The sequence below is a fragment of the Capsicum annuum genome, chromosome 1, assembly GCF_002878395.1.
Source record: "Capsicum annuum cultivar UCD-10X-F1 chromosome 1, UCD10Xv1.1, whole genome shotgun sequence".
NCBI classification, from domain to species: Eukaryota; Viridiplantae; Streptophyta; class Magnoliopsida; order Solanales; family Solanaceae; genus Capsicum; species Capsicum annuum.
In genome coordinates, this window is record NC_061111.1 from 184,034,816 (window position 1) to 184,042,772 (window position 7,957).

Genomic DNA, 7,957 nt, shown 5'->3' on the forward strand with positions numbered 1-7,957 from the left:
GAATCATTGTAAGTTCTGTGGTTGATGACCTCATACATGAGTGTGAGGAATTTCCTACTGCCAATGCCATTTGGAAACACTTGCGAGGAACATATGGGGGTACTTCTGTCACCCGCCTCAGATGGCTGACTATCAAGTTTGACACTTACAAGAAACGTCATGATCAGAACATCAAACAACACCTTAGGGTGATGTCGAATATGACAGCTTAACTCAAAAGTGTTGGTCACATTCTTTTGGATGAGCAGTAGGTGCAAGTAATGATCCAATCACTTCCCAATAATTGAAAACACTTGAAGGTCAACTTAACCCACAATGACAGCATCAAAACATTTTCTGATGTTGCCCGTTATGTTGAACTTGAAGATGAGCGGCTTGGAACTGCTAAAGCCTCTTCTAATACCTTTATGGAAAAATTAAGTGGTAAGAACTCTTCCGGATTCAAGCGCAAGAAGAAGTGGAAAAAGAATAGAAAGGGTAAAGAGACCGAAGAATAACCCTCTGAGGAAAAAAACAAGCCAAATTCCAAGAAGGGAAAAGGATTTTTTTAAGAAGAAAGACAATAGCAAGATAAAGTGCTACAATTTCCAAAATCTAGGGCATTTTGCTAGTGAATGTCCTGAGCAGAAAAAGGTAGCATTTCTAAATGCAACTCTTAGTGTTTCATATGTTTCTAGCACTGCTTTATTAACTGAATCTTATGCTATTTGGATTGTAGACTTAGGAGCCACCGAACATGTGAGTCGAGATCGAGAAGCGTTTGTGGGGTTCCATCAAGTTTTACTTGGATCAAGGTTGATCTATGTAGGAAATAATGTAAGACTTGAAGTCAAAGAGATTGGCACTTGCAAAGTAGATTTGTGTGGAGGTCAATCTTTAATGTTGCATGACGTCCTATACGCTTCAGAAATTCGACGAAACTTAGTATCTGTGTCTGTTCTTTTAGATATTGGTTTTATTTATTTTTTAGTCGTAATTGTGTAAGAATTACTCTAGATAATGGTTTTTATGATTTTGGACATCGTTATGATCGCTTTATTATTTTAGATAGTAATCCTTCAACTTATGACTATTATGTTGACCGTTGTGTAATGTCATGTTATTCAAGTAATAATGATGTTGATATACTTACATGGCCTACTAGGTTGGGTCACATAGGTCAAGACTGAATGAATAGATTGGTAAAGGAAGGACATCTAGGTTCTTTCTCCAAATTGAAATGCCAACTTGTCAAAATTGTCTTGCCGGAAAGATTACACGTAAACCATTTGGGAAAGCTAAAAAAGCTGAATTTTTATTGCAATTAATTCATTCTGATATCTGTGGTCCAATGAATGTGAGGGAAAGGACTGGTGCTTCATATTTTATTATATTCATTGATGATTTCACGCATTTTGGTTATGTCTATTTGATATCTCATAAATCAAAAGAACTTAAATGCTTCAAAAGATATATAAATGAAGTTGAGAATCAATTAGACAAAAGTATAAAGACATTAAGAACCGATAGAGGACGTGAATATCTGTTAAAACAGTTTGAACAACTGTGTATTGAGAAAAGCATTATCAAACAATTGACTACTCCTTGAAAGAAGGAATAGAATATTATTAGATATGACAAGGTCCATGATGGCGCAGGCAAATTTGCCAATCTCTTTTTGGAGAGATATTTTATTAACTGCGGCCTACATATTGAATAAAGTGCCTTCTAAATCAGTATCTTCTACTCCTTATAAATTATGGACTAGTAATAAATCAAACTTTAATGATCAACGATCTTGGGGCTGTGTTACATATATTAAAGATCGTTTTGGTAAGTTTGGAAAACTAAGTCCAAAAGGAAAGAAATGTATCTTTATAAGATACTCAGAATACTCAAAAGGATATGTGTTCATTGGTGAATTGAAAGATGGAAGTACTACTGAAATTGAATCATGAGATGTCACATTCTTGGAAAATAATTTTTCAAAAAGGAATGAAATAAAGAAAAATGAGCTTCTTTACGAAATTTTGAATTCAGATGATCAAATAATGCCGCAGGACATGCTTGATAATTCAATTGATCAAGAAATGATTCTTGGTCCAAGTGGGAGTCATGAATCCCAAAATTCTACTGAGGAATCTGAACTTCAATTACGTAAGAGTACCAGAAAAGGTGTACCTAAACGATCTTATGAGATTGAGGATTATGATTTCTTGGTATCTCCTACAGAATTGGATGAACCTAATTTTGTGACTGAGGCTTTATCAAGTCCTGAAAAAGATGAATGGATAAAAGCGATGAAATAAAAATTAGGGTCCATGAAAACCAATAAAGTCTAGGATCTAGTTGACCTTCCTTTTGGGTGTAAAGCTATTGGGAACAAATGGATTCTCAAAGTTAAATGCAAATCAGATAGATCAATAGAAAGGCACCAAGCACAACTGGTGGCAAATGGTTTTACTCAAGAAGCTGGAATAGATTATGAGGAATCTTTTTCACCATTTGTGAAATTTACCTCAATTCGATTGCTTTTAGCTATAGTTGCACGTTTAGATTTAGAATTACATCAAATGGACGTGAAAACCGCTTTTCTCAATGGAGAACTAAATGAGGAAATATACATGGAACAACCTGTAGGTTTTGTTGTTAAAGGCCAAGAAAATAAGGTATGTAAATTAAACAGATCAATGTATAGCCTTAACCAGTCTTCAAGGCAGTGGTACCTGAGATTTCATAAGGAGGTGATTTCATTTGATTTTACCATGATCGATGAAGACCATTGTATCTATGTGGAACAGTCCAATAAAATGTTTGTGATTCTTTTGCTTTACGTGAATGATATTTTATTAGCTAGAAATAATTTGGAGTATGTAAAAACTGTTAAGTCATGGCTTTCAAAGTCATTTGACATGAAAAAATGGGTGAAGCAGATTATATATTGGGTGTTAAAATCCAAATAGACCGTTCCAAGAAAATTTTGAGTCTATCTCAAGAAACATACATAATGAAAATTTTGAAATATTTTTGAATGAATAGTTGCAAATCCATGGATACTCCTATAGCAAGAGGTGAAACTTTAAGCCTTGAAATATTTTCAAAGACTGAAAAAAAAGACATGTCTCGAGTACCATATTCCAGTGCAGTTGGGAGTTTGATGTATGTTATGATGTGTATTCGTCCATACATTTGTTATGTTGTAGGTCTAGTTAGCAGGTATCAATCTAATCCTGGAAGATCATTGGAAAGCAGTAAAGAGAATTTTTTTATACCTGAAGGGAACTGATGATTATTCGCTATGCTATAGTAGATCCGATTTATCCATAAGAGGTTATACAGATGTTGATTGGGCAGGTGACTGGTATGATAGAAAATCAATTTCCGGTTATGCCTTCTTGCTAAATGGTGGTGCAATTTTGTGAAAAATCAAGAAACAAACTTGTACAGCCCTATCTACTATGGAATCCAAATTTATGGCTTGTGCATCTGCGGTACAAGAAATTGTTTGGTTGAAGAGATTCTTTGAGCATTTGAACATCGCAAAGAATTTTAAGGGTCCCATGATTTTATATTGTGATAGTCAAGAGGCTATCGCATATATGAAAGATCCTAAATATCACATCAAGACCAAGCACATTGATATTAAGTATAACTTTATAAGATACATAGTAGCAAGTGGAGAAATAAATTTACAATATATTCCTACACGAGAAATGATAGTCGATCCCTTTACTAAGGTAATATTCAGAGACTTGTTTGAGAAACATGTTATGGATCTAGGATTACGTAGGATATGATTATGTTTATCTATTGTAGATGACTTGATTATAATTATTATCAATATAAGAATCTTGAATTTAATGTTCAATCTCATATGCATGTGAAAATGTGTTTTATTAATATAGTGTGTCAAACAAGTCGTGATATTGGCTCTCTCACATGACCAATCACCTTTTACCTCAAGGAACAGGAAGAGAAAAGTTCCACCATAAGATAAAGACTTGTTTTGTAAAGCCAGAAAAATATGGATTTGGGGATTATTAAAGAAAGAAACTCAGGTTAGACATTTAGAAGTGTCTAGACCCAGATCTGTACGATGTTGAATGGCTAAAAGAATAAGACACATACACCAGTATAAGGTAATAACATCGTAGCACGTGTGCTTAGCGATCAATGGGTTAATGGAAGAATGAATCCCTGCTTCTTCATTGTGTGAGGCCCTCAAGGTTATTTTAACCTTTCATTGAAATACCCTTAGACCTTTTACTGTTTCTTGAAGTTTCGATCGGTGTTGCTACTTTAGCATGTTACAAATATCCATGAGAGATTTGGTAATGAGGTGTAAGTTTAAGAAAGCAGTTGATTGAAATAGATAGATTCGAGTAGAAAGAAAAGACGATTAAAATGAATATTTTAACTTATTTACACAAGTCGGCTATTACACTAACCATATAAGAGTCAAGTGTAATTGTGTATATGAAGTTAATCATGAACTCGAGTTCACCTCTTTAAAGAGGATGAGGGATCAAATAAGTAACTACTGAAGTAGTGAATAATGTCTGGGTTATTGTGAGTATTAAGATCCTCATATTAATAGAGAATCCTTTCCACATGTGATTGGATTCCTATTAAGTAACTTGTAAAACCTTATGGGTAAAGCTCGAGATGCTCATAGGTCGCACAAACTATTTATCGTATGAATATATAACGTTTTGATATCATACTGCTTTGGGTCTTTTCCACCATGTGTGAAGCGGGAGATGTTGAATTATGGGTCATAGGTCGCCCATGTGGACGACCCGACCTGATCCAGTTTTTATTTATTTTTGGATTATCTGATAAAATAAGGGGGAAAAGAAGAGATAAATTTTAATTTTAAAACCTTGGGGGAACGGTTACTGTTCTACTTCCCCAATATATTACAACTTCTTTTCCACCGTAAAAGGTCAGTAAGAGTAACAAAAAGAAAAACAAAACACAACAGCAAAGCAGTGAAGTTTTAACACATTTAATTTGTGATTCTACAACTTTCTTTCCAAGAGATTCAAAGAAGACTTAGGGCATATCCTTTCTGTTGCAAAATCGATTTCCACTGCGAGTTTAAGGTACATACTGATTATGTTTTTTGCTTCGAATTTACTAACAATATTTTTTGCTTAATGCGACCTCAATCTTATTAGGTTACATATTTGATAACGAACTAATTATACAAATATAAGTTCATATTAGAATGGGATTAATGACTTAGGTCTATTTATTTGCTCGAAATGCATGTTTATCTTTGCATGTGAATATTGAGTTGCATATTTGATATTTTGTCTTGTCGAGTCGCCCTTCTCGGCCTTTGTCTTTGAGTCCTATTTGTGCCTCTTTCTAGCTAGTTGTACAACCATTTTTGGCCATTGGATATTTTATTTAAAGTTGTCAACGAGGCCGGGCCGGATCAACCCAGATCCGACCCATTTTTTTACCGGTTCATGGGTCGGTTCAGTTCCAGGCCTGTGTTAATGGGCCGGTCCGAACCGGTTCTGGGTCCAACAGCAATTTTCCAAAAAATAAATTGGGACCGGCCCATTAAGGGTTAACCGGACCAACTAGGTCAAAACCGGTCAAAAGTAAAAAAAATGAAATTAAAAGTTCTTTTCCAATGTACACTATATATACCCACCTATATACATTTTAAATACGTTAAACAATATACACTCAACATATATACATTATATATACTACATTAGAAAACACATACACATATACACATGTATACGACTATACGTTGAATATATATACTACTTTAGAGTGTATACAAAATATGTACACATATATACGTATGATATAATATATGTATTACCTCAAATAATATACATACAACATACATACAATATATATATATACTACTTTTGAAAATTTGAATACATAATTACATATACACATGTATACATTAAATATATATACTATTTTAGAGTCTATTGAAAATATATACACATATATACATACCATACAATATATGTACTACTTTAAATAGTGAACATACAACATATGGTATATAATTTTTCTAAGTAAATGTTCGCATCACTCATAGCCGTAAATAAATCTGGTTGTTCTTGTTCTTCATCTTCAGAATCATTGTTAGCATTTATCTCTAAGTTAGAATAAATAAGAGTACTAAAGTGGAACATAGTAGTAAATTTCTTACATGAATTTAGTATAGCAACAACCAAGTAAATAGGGGGAATCGAGAAAAAATATTTTTAAAATTTAATAAATATAGCACTAACAGCTTCTTTGTAACCTTCTTTATTCTTAAATTCTTTGAGCAAATCAGAAACATCGGCTAAATATACTAAAATATTACGAACAGTAGGATAATAAGCACCGAAAAATACAACCATAGCTATATAAAAAAAATTTCAAAAACTTGACAAGATCATCAATTGCAGCCCAATTAGAATCATTTAGCATACATTCGGCCGAATTAGCAAATGAACCACAAAATTGGTTAAAAGTCAATGTAATAGGAACTTTATAAGCAAGACAAGTTTTTAAATAATCATACATAGCATTCCATCTAGTATCACATTCTTCAGGGATAAATATCGACGTAAGTCCATTTTGTTCACATTTAACTTTAAATTCTATATTTTTTTCGATTATTTCCTTGAATAAAACCAACAGCAAGCCGGATTTTTTCAATATAAAACTCAAAAAATTCAAGACCATCTCTTATAATTAAATTATATATATGACAAGCACACTTAACATGAAATATTTCAGATAACGGCGGAGAGAGACTAGCTTTTAACTTTTCAATAGCAGTGTTGTTGTTAGAAGCATTATCAAAAGCAATACATATAACTTTTCTTTCAATACCATAAAATTCTGCAACTTTATTAATCGAATCAACAATAAATTATCTAGTATGTCTACGATCTTCATCATACAAAAAATCTAAAAATACGCTTTTGCATAACAAAATTATTATTTATCTCGTGACAAGTAATAGTTAAATAATCATTTTTATTAACAGCACGACCAAGATCGAAAGTTAGAGCAATTCTACATTGAATATTTTTTAACAATACAACAACAACAACAACAAACCCAGTGTATTCTCATAAAGTGGGGTCTAGGGAGGGTAGAATGTACGCAATCCATACCGCTACCTCCAAAGAAGTTGAGAGGCTGTTTCTGATAGATAAATATAAAAAATATTGTGAATGAAGTCTAAAAATATCGACCCGACAAGTAGTTCTAAGAATACCATTAAATTTAGGATTATAAATTGCTTGAATATAATGAACAAAAGCATCCGAAGAAGGAAAACTGAAAGACAAACAACCCACAACTATCATTTTTGCTATTTCTTCCCGGTCCCTTAATTTATTATAATTCTTAATTACCTGACCGGTTGTTGGGTCCATTCTAGTTTGTGTTGGCCCACCAACAGCCCCACCACCTTGTGCAATAAATAACTCTCTTTGGTGATTATCTCTTATATGTCTCATTAACATACCCGTACCCCCTTGATTGGCTCTTCTTTTATGCTCATTTACTTGTTGACAAATATTGCATTGCACCTTAGTTTCTCCTTCTATATGTGTAAAAAATTCCCATGCAATACTAGTTGGTCTACGAGCTCTTGGGACACGGGGAGGACGGGGAGGACGATTAACTGATTCAGATCTAACACTAGCATTTCCTACTGCGGGTGTCTCACTAATATTTTCATCATCTTTATCTAAATCAACCGCATCTACTTCATTTTCTTCTTCTATACCGTAATTTTTCTAAGATTCTGCATAATCCATATCGTGAGCACCTACACCTACTTCTTCCTCAAAAGGTTGACTAAGCGGTACCTAAGGCACGCGGGTATATCTACTACTTAAACTACCTCTGCCACCAGTAATTTGCTTTTCACTACCACTACCACTACCACTTCTGGGACAACAAATTTTGACACTTTTACCGAGGTTTCTTA